The sequence below is a fragment of the Pseudophryne corroboree genome, chromosome 2, assembly GCF_028390025.1.
Source record: "Pseudophryne corroboree isolate aPseCor3 chromosome 2, aPseCor3.hap2, whole genome shotgun sequence".
Lineage (NCBI taxonomy): Eukaryota > Metazoa > Chordata > Amphibia > Anura > Myobatrachidae > Pseudophryne > Pseudophryne corroboree.
Genome location: NC_086445.1, coordinates 359,592,860 through 359,608,892, shown reverse-complemented (window position 1 = coordinate 359,608,892; position 16,033 = coordinate 359,592,860).

Below are 16,033 nucleotides of genomic sequence, written 5' to 3'. Positions count from 1 at the left end.
ACCACATGCTCTGTTCCTGTGACCTCTCTACCAGCAGACAGCCCAATGCTTCTTTCACTCAGTGCCAGAAAGCCCCATTTATCAAACAATATTTATTTTTATTATTATCTTTTATTTATATGGCACAACAGGGGATCTGCAGCGCCCATTACAGGGTACATAAATGAGTAAAACAAGAAAAAAGCACTTTCAGTTTGAGACAATATAGGAAAACTACAAGGTATGGCCCTCATTCCGAGTTGTTCGCTCGGTATTTTTCATCGCATCGCAATGAAAATCCGCTTAGTACGCATGCGCAATGTTCGCACTGCGACTGCGCCAAGTAACTTTGCTATGTAGAAAGTAATTTTACTCACGGCTTTTTCATCGCTCCGGCGATCGTAATGTGATTGACAGGAAATGGGTGTTACTGGGCGGAAACACGGCGTTTCAGGGGCGTGTGGCTGAAAACGCTACCGTTTCCGGAAAAAACGCAGGAGTGGCCGGAGAAACGGTGGGAGTGCCTGGGCGAACGCTGGGTGTGTTTGTGACGTCAAACAGGAACGACAAGCACTGAACTGATCGCACAGGCAGAGTAAGTCTGGAGCTACTCTGAAACTGCTAAGTAGTTAGTAATCGCAATATTGCGAATACATCGGTCGCAATTTTAAGAAGCTAAGATTCACTCCCAGTAGGCGGCGGCTTAGCGTGTGTAACTCTGCTAAATTCGCCTTGCGACCGATCAACTCGGAATGAGGGCCTATATACAGAAAACCTGATGTTTGGTGCACTCAAAGGCAGTACTGAGTAAAAGATACTGTAGTGTATGGAAGAGAAGGAAAGGCACATGAGGGGAGAAGGCCCTGTTCTTATGAGCTTACAATCTAAAAAATATTTGCAGCTAAGCCCCCCAAAACACCCATTTTTGGGGATTAGCCGTAAATTTTAAGTATCCTCCGTATGTCAGACAGAGGAATTGCAGCAGGTATATCAGATCCCTGCTGCAATCTAATTTCCTGCCGGCATCCGCATCCCCCATAGGTTTCTATTGGAGATACGATGCTGCCAGATGTATAGATAACAGGAATGAGAAGCATTCCTGTTATTGATCTCTGCTGCTACTACAATCTTCAGACTGTGGTAGTCCATTGTAGCTTATGGCCTACACTTAGGGCATGTAGTTCCAGCAGGATTCCCCGATTACCACACATGCAGTAACCCCAGCAGCACACTCAGCACATTGCTGGCTCCCTTCGGAGCCCCTGTATCTGTGGGGGTCAATCAGAGTTGATCGCTAGCTGCTTTGGTTCGCTGTGCAGCGATCAGGCAAAAAAACGGCACTTTTGCGCATGCGGCGCAATGCACACGCGCATCTTACTGTTACAACGAACTATGTAGTTTCACACAAGGTCTAGCGAAGCATTTCAGTCGCACTGCTGACCGCAGAGTGATTGACAGGAAGAGGGCGTTTCTGGGTGTCAACTGACCGTTTTCAGGGAGTGTTCGTAAAAATGCAGGGCGTGCCAGGAAAAACACAGGGCGTGTTTGTGACATCAAAACAGGAACTGAACAGTCTGAAGTGATTGCAAGCGCTGAGTAGGTCTGAAGCTACTCTGAACCTGCACAAAAATATTTTGTATCCGCTCTGTGATCCTTTCATTCGCACTTCTGCTAAGCTAAAATACACTCCCATAGGGCGGCGGCATAGCGTTTGCACAGCTGCTAAAAACTGCTAGCGAGTGAACAACTCAGAATGACCCCCTGTATGCATTGGATGATACATTTGACCGATGTGATAGCATTCCACAGTGCGATCCTGGGTGCTATTGTCACACCCAGATTGCATTAAAAATGCAAACAGTGGTAAATGGGCCCCCCTTGAGCCATTTAACATTTATGTCCCCGTGAGCTCTCGAAGGTGGTCATTCCGAGTTGATCGCTCGTTGACGTTTTTCGCAGCGCATCGATTAGGTAAAAAAATCGGCATTTATGTGCATGGTACGCAGCGCGCATGCGCTAAGTACTTTCACACAAAAGTTTGTATTTTTACCCAAGCTCGAGCGATGTTTTTCAGTCGCTCAAGTGTATGATTGACAGGAAGTGGGTGTTTCTGGGCAGCAACACGGCGTTTTCAGGGAGTGTGCTGAAAAACGCAGGCTTGCCAGGGCAAAACGCAGGAGCGGCTGGAGAAACGGGGGAGTGTCTGGCCGAACGCAGGGCGTGTTTGTGACGTCAAACCAGGAACTAAACTGACTGCAGTGATCGCAAGGAAGGAGTAGGTCTGGAACGTTCACATTCACTAACTGGATACAGAGTGTACTGTCTGTCCACAATTCCCCTTATATACAAGTGGACACAGAGGCAGTGCAGCTGTTACAAGGAGTTCACTTATAAGGGGACAGCCTGAGGCAACAGAAGGGGGGGGGGGGGTACACTGGTAGCAGCAGAGCAATGTAATAATATAATACTCATAGGGGACAGAGTAGACTGAGGCAGCATAAGGTGGAGGGGAGATACACTGGAAGCAGAGCAGGGTAATTTAGTATAATAATATGCAGTGGAGGTGGGAAGGGGAACGTTATAATAAATTATTATAGCACATTCCTATTTTTTTTATATTTGGACTCCATGATATAGCTGAAATAGCTAGGAAGGAGAAAGTTACTCAGTTTTAACTTTTACCAGTCTCTCTCCCAGTCAGTCTCCCTTCTATCAGCATCCGCATGGGCACTCTGTCAGAGCGGTGGCTTTTCTCCCGCCTCACATCAGAAGACAAGGACACGTGAGGAGGAGGTGATGTGACGACATCACTCTTTCCCGCCGCCAGAAATGGGCGGGTTAATCTTTAGCACTGCCCACCCCCCTCTCACTACGTCCAGTGACACAGCACAGCCATAGCAGTAGAGAAGAAGCCAGTCTCAGCCTGACAGCCTGCACAAAGATAAACACTCTAAAACACTATATACAGCTAAGCTGCTGTGTCAGCCTGACACAGTGAGCTGAGTAGTCACAGTCACTCTGTCAGGGCTGCAGTGCTCACCATCACGAATGCGATTCACTGACCTGAGCCTCATTACCCAGGCGGCCGCCCCCCGTCTTACTGGCTGCCGAAGTGCCCGACTCTGCCCCCCTCCGTATTACTCCGCCCCCCATCCGCATTACTGGCTGCCGAAGTGCACGACTCTGCCCCCCTCCGTATTACTCCGCCCCCCATCCGCATTACTGGCTGCCGAAGTGCACGACTCTGCCCCCCTCCGTATTACTCCGCCCCCCATCCGCATTACTGGCTGCCGAAGTGACCGACTCCGCCCCCATATCTCTGTGCTTATGACCGAGACTCAGACTATACATCTGCGATCTGCTTATGGCTGCAGTGCTATCAGCGCCTCCAGCAACACAGTAAGCAGCGAGAGAAGGGGGCGGAGTCGAGCACGTTGTCAGCCAGTAAGACGGTGACAGGGGGCGGGTGCTAGACGCCGGGTCAGTGAATCGCTTCCGTGACTACGGTGACTTCAATGCTGTTCATTGCTCACTCTGTGTGGGCTGGGGGCGCGGCAGAACATTGACTCATTGACTGTACATGTACAGACAGACAATAGTGCTGTGCTGTAGATATCCTAACTAACAACTTGAAAAAAGTGGGCGGGACGGCGGCGGAACTGCGTTCCGCCTCCAATTGCAAGTGCCGGAACGCAGTTCCGCCCCGTTCCGGCCCACTTTAACCCCTGGTTGCAGTACTGTGTGGTGTAATTGCAACTGGGGTTATTATTATGTGGCCATGCCCCTTCCCAGCAAAAACACACACCATTTTGGGCTGTGCACTGAATGTGCGCACTGTTCCTATGTAAAATATAGGAGGTAGGAGCACCAAAATGAGGACTGCTATGGGTGAGGGGTAATGGTGCTGGGAAAGGGGTTCAGGGTGAGAGGCAGAACTAGCATCTTTACAAGGGGCACCAGCCAAAATCTTGCCTAGGGCATCATATTGGTTAGGGCCGGCTCTGGCCACCAGCATAGATGTGTATGAAAGCAGCACAGCGGAAGGCTTTCATAGCCCTCCCTGCACCGCATACTCTCTGAGCCCCGGAGCCTCCTCGGCGCATGATGTCACAGAAATGCCTCCCCGCCACAGCCGTTCCCACCACAGCCGAGGCCCTGACGCCACAACACAGCACCTGGGCTGCCGGCCTGGAAGCCCCGAGATGGCTAAAGTAATGGATAGAGTGGGTGATATCGCGGAGGGTAATGTTTGGACGCTGAATCAATGTAAAAGGTGACAGTGCTGTGCAGTGCAGTGGTTGTGCAGTGTCACTGACACTGCACAGCACTCTCACCTTTTACATTAATTCAGTGAGTCAGTCAGTTCTGCCAGCCAGTCACTATTGTTAGCGCTGGTGTCCCAACGTGCCACACTACAGGGAAGTAGACACACTAAATAAACTACAGCTCCCAGCAGCCCTTAGTGCCGAAGAATACTGGCACTAAGGCCTGCTGGGAGCTGTAATTTATTGAGTGCATCTTCTTCCCTGTAATGCAGCGCGTTGGGACACCGGCGCTAACAATAGTGACTGGCTGCTTGGCTGCTGTGCGAGTCTCCGGGAGTGCCACTGCCAAAGGGAGGACAGCAGTTTAGCTGCTTCCAGGAGGAGAAGCAGGAGAAGCATTACCCGCCTCTCCCCCACACGCAGTACCTCCGGGCCCCATCCACAGCACCCCCACACACCCTCCTCCACCACCTGTGGTGGCTACGGACCCCCTCCCCAACCCGCAGCACCCCAGCACCTGCCCCTCCACGACCCACTGCACCCCCGCAACCACTCCTCCCTCACCCGCAGTGGCTCCGGACCCCCACCCGCAGCACCCGCCCCTCCCCCACCAGCGGCACCACTGCACCAGCCTCTCCCCTACCCGCGGAACTCCCGTAACCACCCCTCCCCCACCCGCAGCACCCCGGACCCCCTCCCCCATCTGCGTATCCCCCGCACCCACCACTCCCCAAACCAAAGCTCCTACTAGGTTATTCATCAGGCCCTGCATGCACTGTTCACGCCGTAGCAAGGGGCTATGACCCCTTAACCATTGCACGCCCTTTGTCCGTGCAATATTTAACCACTTACACAATTATGATTGGAGGTAAAACTCCATATAATACAAATATTGCATGCCACAAGGGCGTGCATGGGCTAAGGGGGCGTAGAAGAGCGCCCGTAGGGCGCGATGAAACACCTAGTGCTATAATAATTTAAGGCATACAAGAGCTGGCAAAACTAGCCAAAAAAGTCACAATATTACACACTGTATATTATTATGTGTTTTAAAATCCTGATTTTTTTTAAGTTACTAACCAGGCGTACATTAAAAAAAAACACAATAAGGGCAATTTAGGATAGAATTTGAATTTGAAGAGGGACTGACACTTACCTTTCAACATCCTTGCATGCCAGGAGTGTGCAAGAAGGTTCAGTTATTGGTGAAGGGTTCCTGTGTCCCCTATTTCTGTGATATCATCTGGTCTCTGATATCTCTTGTGGAAGACCTGCACCTATATCAGGAGGATGGCGATCCACAGACTCAAACCATATGTTTCTCCTATTGCATTCTGTATTAGATCAATTCGGAAGGGTTAGAACGGAGGTAGTTATAGTTTTGCTACCAATGAGTCAGCTAAAGGTTTATACCACTGGCATGTGAAAAGGGTGCGCAGTGCTTTATATGCCGTACAAATGGTTCATTCTGCTTCATAAGACAAAAACTATATAAAGAAGTTAGTAATCATCCTCATATTTCAAATTACACAGTGACTGATACTGTGTGCTTTGAGTAATAGGCCTATGGCTTAATATAACTTCTTTGCATAGGTGTTGGAACATTATCGGCACAAGAGGCGGCTCCCCCCAAAAAAAAGAAAAAATTCTGAGAGGTGTCAAAGTACTGGGTCGAGGAAAGCAATGTGGTTGCCATCTATAGTTAATATGGGCAGTGTCAAGAGGGAAATAATCCTTTTTCCACCTGTTCCACCTCCTCCCTCCCCACAGCCCTTCTCTGCCTGCCTCCAGGGCCTTCTGTCCTTTTGCACCCAGCTCCAGTCCCTACTGTGTGTGGATAGTTACTGTGGGCTGGCCCCTCCTCTGTGACCATCCATGCACCCTTCTCACTTCCCACTTTATTGGTTCCTCACCTCTGCCACCTCCCCTTTGTCATTTCCTCTTTGTCCTCCCACCCCCTTCCCTCATGACACCCTCTGACCTTACCCCATTTCTGACTGGGTTCAGCTGAAAATGTACCTTGTAAAGTCTGCACAATGTACTCACCTGTGATCCATAGGATTGTATGGCTTTATAAACTCCTTTGAATGGGTCGCATGCGAGTGCAGCTAGTTACCATCACAATGTGACCACACATGCAACCTATCTGCAGGTAAACTTATGGTGGCCACATCTGTAGATAGACAGATATCTCTGTCATCAGGTAGGTGATAGGGTAGGTAAGTCCAGGTGCCCATAGGGGCAACATTCATCGATTTAGAGGCGCCAAAATGAAATTATATGTTTCAGACACAGTTATCTCTCTAGACGATATCATAGTCACCTCTTCTGCTCACCAACCAACATTAATCAATAGTATGCATGACTCTTATTGCCCCCCCATTGCTCTCATTGCCCCACCATAACTCTCTCATTACCCATTTACTTCATATATCTACCTGCCCCTACACACCAGTGCCTTTTCAATGACCCTCTCATTGCTTACTCTTAGGTCTCCCACTGCCCTTTCCTAGCTCTCTCACTGCCCCTCCACAGACTTCTCTATTGCTGCTGCTCCTCTGCACATTTCTGTAAGGCAGATCAGAGAAGTCACATTAGCAAACAGTATCTCGGTGCAACCGATGGCATACCTTATCCACCCACATACAGTGCCCACAATCTTCTCCAGCCCCAGACTAGCTGCATCCTTGGTGCAGGTGTAAAATATGCAGTGCATACAAGGCGAACTTACGTCTTTATTTAGATTTGCACATATTTTACACATGAGACACGTTTTAAGCTTATCAACATACACTTTCAGCACTTTATGATACTGCCGCATACTTGGGCCAATGGCATTAAAGTGTTAATCAAAGCTTTCACATAAGTTAACAACAGAGTTAGCCCCCCCACCCCCCCAGACAGGCCGGATTTAACAGCTAAAAATGGCTATAGCTAACCAAAGTGCTGGGTCACTTTTCACACATTTCAGCTCACCAGCACAGGGGGGCTATGAGTAGAAATGTGGCTCTCCGCTGCTCATCACGCCTGAACAGAGAAACCATTGAATTGCTCAGTTGGTGCCATCTAGTGGTGGCTGCAGGGAGAAACAATTGAATTACCTCCAAAGTGTCTTCAAAGCGCTAATGCGAGTTTCCATAGGGCTAATGCAAGGATCCATGTGGCTTCAAGCAGGAAACTGCTCTGCCCACTGTTTTTTGTCCACAGCTGTCACCTTCATCATTACAAATGGCACTTGCACGTGCCCCATGCTACGTTTAAGAGATCCATCTTAAAGAGGATTCCCTACTCCATATGCATGACTCAGAATTGCATGAAACTCAGGCTACCCTCCCATGACCCACCTATGACACTCCCACAAGACAAAACAGTTCTATTTATTAACATTGTTGCCACCCACTTTCCATCCTGAAATGCACATTTCAAAGAAAGAGAAATCCAGCAAATATCTTTCTGATAAACAAAAATGCATACATTTGCTTCTGCATAAGTACTGTATTCCAAAATTCACCATTTGTGTCCATGCAAAGAGATTTGTCTGACTCAAAACCATCTCCTAAAACAGCATTACCCTTGCTATAATGTGACAGCCTGAGCCTGTTCTGCATTTCAGAATTACTGTACCTAGGTGAATAGAGGGGATATGATCGATGCTGGCATACTGACCCCACTCAGGACACTGGCGCCGGAACACTCACAGCCGACATCCTAAATGTGAGTATCGGGGTATGGGTTAGCATTAGGGCCCGGGGAGAGGGGTTAGGGTTAGACACTAGGGGGGTTAGGCACTAGGGAGATGGTTAGCCATAGCCATAGCCGCCACCCCCCAAGGGTTAGCCGAAGCTGTCACCCCCGGAGGGTTAGCCATACCAGTCACACCCGGAGCATTATGGTTAGGGTAGGGGAGGTAAAAAAAACCCAATCCACAGTTGGGATCTTCAGTGTCGCGATGTATCCCGACCGCTGGAATTAAATACCGAACCCGAATAGACCCCCATAGGATAAAAACAGTATTAAAACCATGTAGATTAAACATACTGCTCACATTTTCTCTGATTGGTCAGGACATGAGAAAGCTGCTTTGATTGCACCATGTGCAATATGATAGCTGGAATGATCTACACTAATACAATACAGTTTACTAGTACATGTAGCTGATATTTTATTAATGAACTATAGTATATTGTCCTGAGCTCCTCATCGCTGCGGCGGTGGGCGGCTCCTCCTGTTCTTCAGTCACAGCGCACGGACGTCATGACATCGTGCGCTGTGCCCAAAAGGAAAAAAAAAACCTTTATTGTGCTGGTGACGGCGATGCCGGGAGAGCTGAGAGCATCCATCCCTCCTCCTCACGCAGCGCAGCGACAGAGCACTGATGCCAGTGGCAGCACAGTGTTAGCTGCTGGCGGGACTGCAGCGCCCTTGCTAAAGGCAGGCGCCTGGAGCATGAGCTCCACCGGCACCGCCCTTGCTCGCCTCTGCATCCGCACACATGCAGAGTGGATCCTGCGCATGCGCAAAGTACCAAACATTGGTACTTTGCGCATTAGGGCGTACATCCAACCACATCTGAATCAGGCACGCAGTGCATAATAGAACAAGAATGCAGAAAAAATATCTATACACATGTTTTACACAAAAATCTTTAAACTGCACTGTCTTGAAACATTAAATCTAAATAGCCCTGGAACCCATTAACAGGCATGCCATGCATAGTACATACAGGGATACCTTAACCCCCCCCATAAATACTGCATCCATTACTGTATAATTTAAAGATATGAATCTTTTAATATAATGATGGCACACCCCATGGCTGCAGAAATGGCAGCTCTGTAATGTTTGGAAGTGGTATTATGTAGTGTTTGAGCAGACCAGTATACATGTACACTGGGAAGAGAAGCAGCTGACACCGTCTTCCGCTTGCCAGGATGACAAAGTTGTCAAGACAACCAAAAGCCCTAAAGAGGATGTTACCAGTAGCATTACACTGAAGCTTTCAATTAATTCACCATAGCGTTTTCTACCCTCTATAGTTAATTTTAATAATAGGCATGCCCTTCTGTGTACATTCAGAGCACCTGCCTTATTAAAATAGTATGTGCTATTTACTTAAGTACACTTATCTGTCAGACAAACACAATGTGAAATGAGGGAAAAATGGAAGACACTTATTATTGCTGCTATTTAGTAGCTTCATGTTAAAACTCCAGGGTTATCTTCCTGGATATATGTTGCTGAAAAAAATGATTTTTATTATTATTAATTTGGACCTTAACATTTTGTATTGTAACAGAATCTGTATCACTTTAATATGAAGCAGTTGGGAGATTTTTCTACTTTGATGTTCTATGTAACACTGAGCGTTATCTTTGAAATAGACAGCAGACAGGACATGTTCAAGGCCATTTGTCTGTAACAATGTTGCCTATTATTTTGTTATACAGTAGACGTTGTACATGGCATGCTATTTGAGTTGTATTGTAAGTTGAAAAAAATAAACCAACACAAAATACTGTTAAGCAGTAAATTAAAAACATTAAATAATAATAATAATATTTATAATAATAATAATAATAATAATAATAATAATAATAATAATAATACCAATGCACTTCAGTTCTTCTGCAGTAAGATCAGAAATATGAAACAAAAGCCTGACCATTTTCTGGAGCATTTCCTATAAGCAGAGGGAATGACCTTGCTCTCATGTATGTGCAAGAGAAAACATTGTAGCATTTGCAAGTGATGATTTATATTTGGCATCAGCATTTGTGTACTTTAATTTATTACTTTTATACTCTTGTGTTTGTTTCTTATTGGCATCATATTTTTGCTCAAAAGTGTAGGCAACTTTGTAATAACATAGGTGTATAAATTAAGTTACTTTATTCGGGTGAGTTCTACAATTTGTACAAATTGTTCCCCCAAAACCAAGTAGTACCCATCTTTGTTATAAATTGAACCTCATTATCCTTGCATATAACAAGCAGGACTGTAACAACTGTCTAGACTGTCGCTTTCAGTTGCTACAAACTGACTCAGGGGTCTATTCAGACCAGTGATGTGCGGTTAGGTGAGACAGGTGAGACAGAGCCTTTCCTGTCATCCTAACGTTTGCGCCAAAGTTTTGACTATATAAAGTATATGAAAAATACAAAGAATATATAAGAAATATCTTCTTTGTATTATTGGCACATATATTGTGTGTAAATCTGGCTCTGCTACTACACAGTGCCTCCTGAGCCATTTAGCTCACCGCATGTCCCTGATTCAGACCCAGCTGCAGCCACGCATCTGTACTCAGCAGCTGCATCCAGAGGGTCTGCGCAAGCATACCGGCCACAGTGCATGTGTGCGACCATTCTCTATTATTATTATTATTGCATTTTATTTATAAGGCGCCACAAGTGTTTTGCAGTGCCATACAAAGGGCATACACAATAGAACAGCTCCATACACAATAGAATACACAACACAGCACCATACACAATAGAACAGTACAGGGAGACAGAACTTAACATTACAGTAAAAAATAACATAAATTGAGTACAGGTAACGAGCACCACAATTCTCAATACACAATACAGCTTAGATGTAAGTAGCAAGGAAATAATCGGTGTACTACTAGGGGCTGGTGGCCATAGATAGAGATGAGTCTTTACCAGCAGAAGAATATGCAGGCAAAGATGGTCACTGAGTAGGAGAGAGCTGTAAGTGAAATATGAGGAGAAGAGGGCTTTGACAACAAGAGGGAAGAGGGACCTGCGACCAGGGCCAAATTTAGGGATCAGGCCACCCCCTAGGCCAGGCATTCCCAACCACAGTCCTCAAGGCACACCAACAGTGCAGGTTTTAGTGATAGCCAGCTTTCAGCACAGATGGTTTAATCAAAATAACTGAGCTACTAATTAAGTCACCTGTGCTGAAGCCTGGATATCACTAAAACCTGCACTGTTAGTGTGCCTTGAGGACTGTGGTTGGGAATGCCTGCCATAGGCACATCATTGCCCCCTTAATTTTGGGTGCCAGTCTGGATGCCTTTCCACACCCTACTACCAACTCCTGGACCACAATTTGCTGTCCATTGTCTTACCCCCATCATTTGTTAAATAATTATATATATATATATATATATAAGAGATGGACACCGGAAATTTTTCGGGTTTTGGATTCGGTTCCGCGGCCGTGTTTCGGATTCGGGCGCGTTTTGGCAAAACCTCCCTGAAATTTTTTTGTCGGATTCGGGTGTGTTTTGGATTCAGGTGTTTTTTTTACAAAAAAACCCTCAAAAACAGCTTAAATCATAGAATTTGGGGGTCATTTTGATCCCATAGTATTATTAACCTCAATAACCATAATTTCCACTCATTTCCAGTCTATTCTGAACACCTCACATCTCACAATATTATTTTTAGTCCTAAAATTTGCACCGAGGTCGCTGGATGACTAAGCTAAGCGACCCAAGTGGCCAACACAAAAACCTGGCCCATCTAGGAGTGGCACTGCAGTGTCAGAAAGGATGGCAGATTTAAAAAATAGTCCCCAAACAGCACATGATGCAAAGAAAAAAAAGGGTGCAATGAGGTAGCTGTGTGACTAAGCTAAGCGACCCAAGTGGCCGACACAAACACCTGGCCCATCTAGGAGTGGCACTGCAGTGTCAGACAGGATGGCAGATTTAAAAAATAGTCCCCAAACAGCACATGATGCAAAGATAAATTAAAGAAAAAAGAGGTGCAAGATGGAATTTTTCTTGGGCCCTCCCACCCACCCTTATGTTGTATAAACAGGACATGCACACTTTAACAAATCCATCATTTCAGCGACAGGGTCTGCCACATGACTGTGACTGAAATGACTGGTTGGTTTGGGCCCCCACCAAAAAAGAAGCAATCAATCTCTCCTTGCACAAACTGGCTCTACAGAGGCAAGATGTCCACCTCCTCCTCATCGTCCGATTCCTCACCCCTTTCACTGTGTACATCCTCCTCTTCACAGATTATTAATTCGTCCCCACTGGAATCCACCATCTCAGGTCCCTGTGTACTTTCTGGAGGCAATTGCTGCTGGTGAATGTCTCCACGGAGGAATTGATTATAATTAATTTTGATGAACATCATCTTCTCCACATTTTGTGGTAGTAAGCTCGTACGCCGATTGCTGACAAGGTGAGCGGCTGCACTAAACACTCTTTCGGAGTACACACTGGAGGTGGGGGGGGGCAACTTAGGAAAAATAAAGCCAGTTTGTGCAAGGGCCTCCAAATTGCCTCTTTTTCCTTCCAGTATACGTACGGACTGTCTGACGTGCCTACTTGGATGCGGTCACTCATATAATACTCCACCATTCTTTCAATGGTGACAGAATCATATGCAGTGACAGTAGACGACATGTCAGTAATCGTTGGCAGGTCCTTCAGTCCGGACCAGATGTCAGCACTCGCTCCAGCCCTGCATCACCGCCAGCGGGTGGGCTCGGACTTCTTAGCCTTTTCCTCGCAGCCCCAGTTGCGGGAGAATGTGAAGGAGGAGCTGTTGACGGGTCACGTTCCGCTTGACTTGACAATTTTCTCACCAGCAGGTCTTTGAACCTCTGCAGACTTGTGTCTGCCGGAAAGAGAGATACAACGTAGGTTTTAAATCTAGAATCGAGCATGGTGGCTAAAATGTAGTGCTCTGATTTCAACAGATTGACCACCCGTGAATCCTGGTTAAGCAAATTAAGGGCTCCATCCACAAGTCCCACATGCCTAGCAGGTTCGCTCCATTTTAGCTCCTCCTTCAATCTTTCCAGCTTCTTCTGCAAAAGCCTGATGAGGGGAATGACCTGACTCAGGCTGGCAGTGTCTGAACTGACTTCACGTGTGGCAAGTTCAAAGGGTTGCAGAACCTTGCACAACGTTGAAATCATTCTCCACTGCGCTTGAGTCAGGTGCATTACCCCTCCTTTGCCTATATCGTAAGTAGCTGTATAGGCTTGAATGGCCTTTTGCTGCTCCTCCATCCTCTGAAACATATAGAGGGTTGAATTCCACCTCGTTACCACCTCTTGCTTCAGATGATGGCGGGGCAGGTTCAGGAGTGTTTGCTGGTGCTCCAGTCTTCAGCACACGGTGGCTGAATGCCGAAAGTGGCCCGCAATTCTTCGGGCCACTGACAGCATCTCTTGCATGCCCCTGTCGTTTTTTAAATAATTCTGCACCACCAAATTCAATGTATGTGCAAAACATGGGACGTGCTGGAATTTGCCCACATGTAATGCACGCACAATATTGGTGGCGTTGTCCGATGTCACAAATCCCCAGGAGAGTCCAATTGGGGTAAGCCATTCTGCGATGATGTTCCTCAGTTTCCGTAAGAAGTTGTCAGCTGTGTGCCTCTTCTGGAAAGCGGTGATACAAAGCGTAGCCTGCCTAGGAACGAGTTGGCGTTTGCGAGATGCTGCTACTGGTGCCGCCACTGCTGTTCTTGCTGCGGGAGGCAATACATCTACCCAGTGGGCTGTCACAGTCATATAGTCCTTAGTCTGCCATGCTCCACTTGTCCACATGTCCGTGGTTAAGTGGACATTGGGTAAAACTGCATTTTTTAGGTCACTGGTGACTCTTTTTCTGACATTTGTGTACATTCTCGGTATTGCCTGCCTAGAGAAATGGAACCTAGATGTTATTTGGTACCAGGGACACACTACCTCAAGCAATTCTCTAGTTCCCTGTGAATTAACGCTGGATACCGGAACCACGTTTAACACCACCGAAGCTGCCAAGACCTGAGGAATTTATTTGTCAGTGGACTGCTTCCGCTGTCACCCAAAGTTTTTGAACTTGTCAATGACTTCTGATGAATGCGCTGCAGGTGACGTATAAGGGAGGATGTTCCTAGGTGGTTAACGTCCTTACCCCTACTTATTACAGCTTGACAAAGGCAACACACGGCTTGACACCTGTTGTCCGCATTTCTGTTAAAATAATTCCACACCTAAGAGGTGATTTTTTTTGTAATATGACCAGGCATGTCAATAGCCATATTCGTCCCACGGACAACAGGTGTCACCCCGGGTGCCTGACTTAAACAAACCACCTCACCATCAGAATCCTCCTTGTCAATTTCCTCCTCAGCGCCAGCAACACCCATATCCTCATCCTGGTGTACTTCAACAGTGACATCTTCAATTTGACTATCAGGAACTAGACTGCAGGTGCTCCTTCCAGCACTTGCAGGGGGTGTGCAAATGGTGGAAGGTGCCTCCGCTTCCCGTCCAGTGTTGGGAAGGTCAGGCATTGCAACCAACACAATTGTACTCTCCTTGGGGATTTGTGATTTAGAAGGGTGGTCTTCTGTATGCCGAATGTCGGGATCCCGGCACACAGTATACCGGTGCCGGAATCCCGACACCCGGCATACCGACAACTATTCTCCCTCATGGGGGTCCACGACCCCCCTGGAGGGAGAATAAAATAGTGTGGCTCCTTTGTGCTCACCACGCTGTCGGTATGCTGGCGGTCGGGCTCCCGGCGCCAGTATGCTGGTCGCCGGGAGTCCGAGCGCCGACATACCGTACGACACCCATTTAGAAGAACGCACAGTTCTTTGCTGTGCTTTTGCCAGCTTAAGTCTTTTCATTTTTCTAGCGAGAGGATGAGTGCTTCCATCCTCATGTGAAGCTGAACCACTAGCCATGAACATAGGACAGGGCCTCAGCCGTTCCTTGCCACTCCGTGTCGTAAATGGCATATTGGCAAGTTTATGCTTCTCATCAGACGCTTTTAATTTTGATTTTTGGGTCATTTTACTGAACTTTTGTTTTTTGCATTTTACATGCTCTCTACTATGACATTGGGCATCGGCCTTGGCAGACGACGTTGATGTCATTTCATCATCTCGGCCGTGACTAGTGTCAGCAGCTTCAGCACGAGGTGGAAGTGGCTCTTGATCTTTCCCTATTTTACCCTCCACATTTTTGTTCTCCATTTTTTCATGTGTGGAATTATATGCCAGTAATATATCAATAGCAATGGCCTACTGTACCGTACTGCTATATATTATATACTTGTGGTCAGCAAAATTATGCACTGTCCTCCTAATATATATACTGCGCACAACTAAAATGCACCACAGGTATGGATGGATAGTATACTTGACGACACAGAGGTAGGTAGAGCAGTGGCCTACTGTACCGTACTGCGATATATTATATACTGGTGGTCAGCAAAATTATGCACTATCCTCCTACTACTGCGCACAACAACTAAAATGCACCACAGGTATGGATGGATAGTATACTTGACGACACAGAGGTAGGCAGAGCAGTGGCCTACTGTACCGTACTGCTATATATTATATACTGGTGGTCAGCAAAATTATGCACTGTACTCCTACTACTGTGCACAACAACTAAAATGCACCAGAGGTATGGATGGATAGTATACTTGACGACACAGAGGTAGGTAGAGCGGTGGCCTACTGTACCGTACTGCTATATATTATATACTGGTGGTCAGCAAAATTATGCACTGTACTCCTACTATATATACTGCGCACAACTAAAATGCACCACACGTATGGATGGATAGTATATTTGACGACACAGAGGTAGGTAGAGCATTGGACTACTGTAACGTACTGCTATATATTATATACTGGTGGACAGCAAAATTATGCACTGTCCTCCTACTATATATACTGCGCACAACAACTAAAATGCACCACAGGTATGGATGGATAGTATACTTGATGACACAGATGTAGGTAGAGCAGTGGACTACTGTACTGATATAATACTGGTGG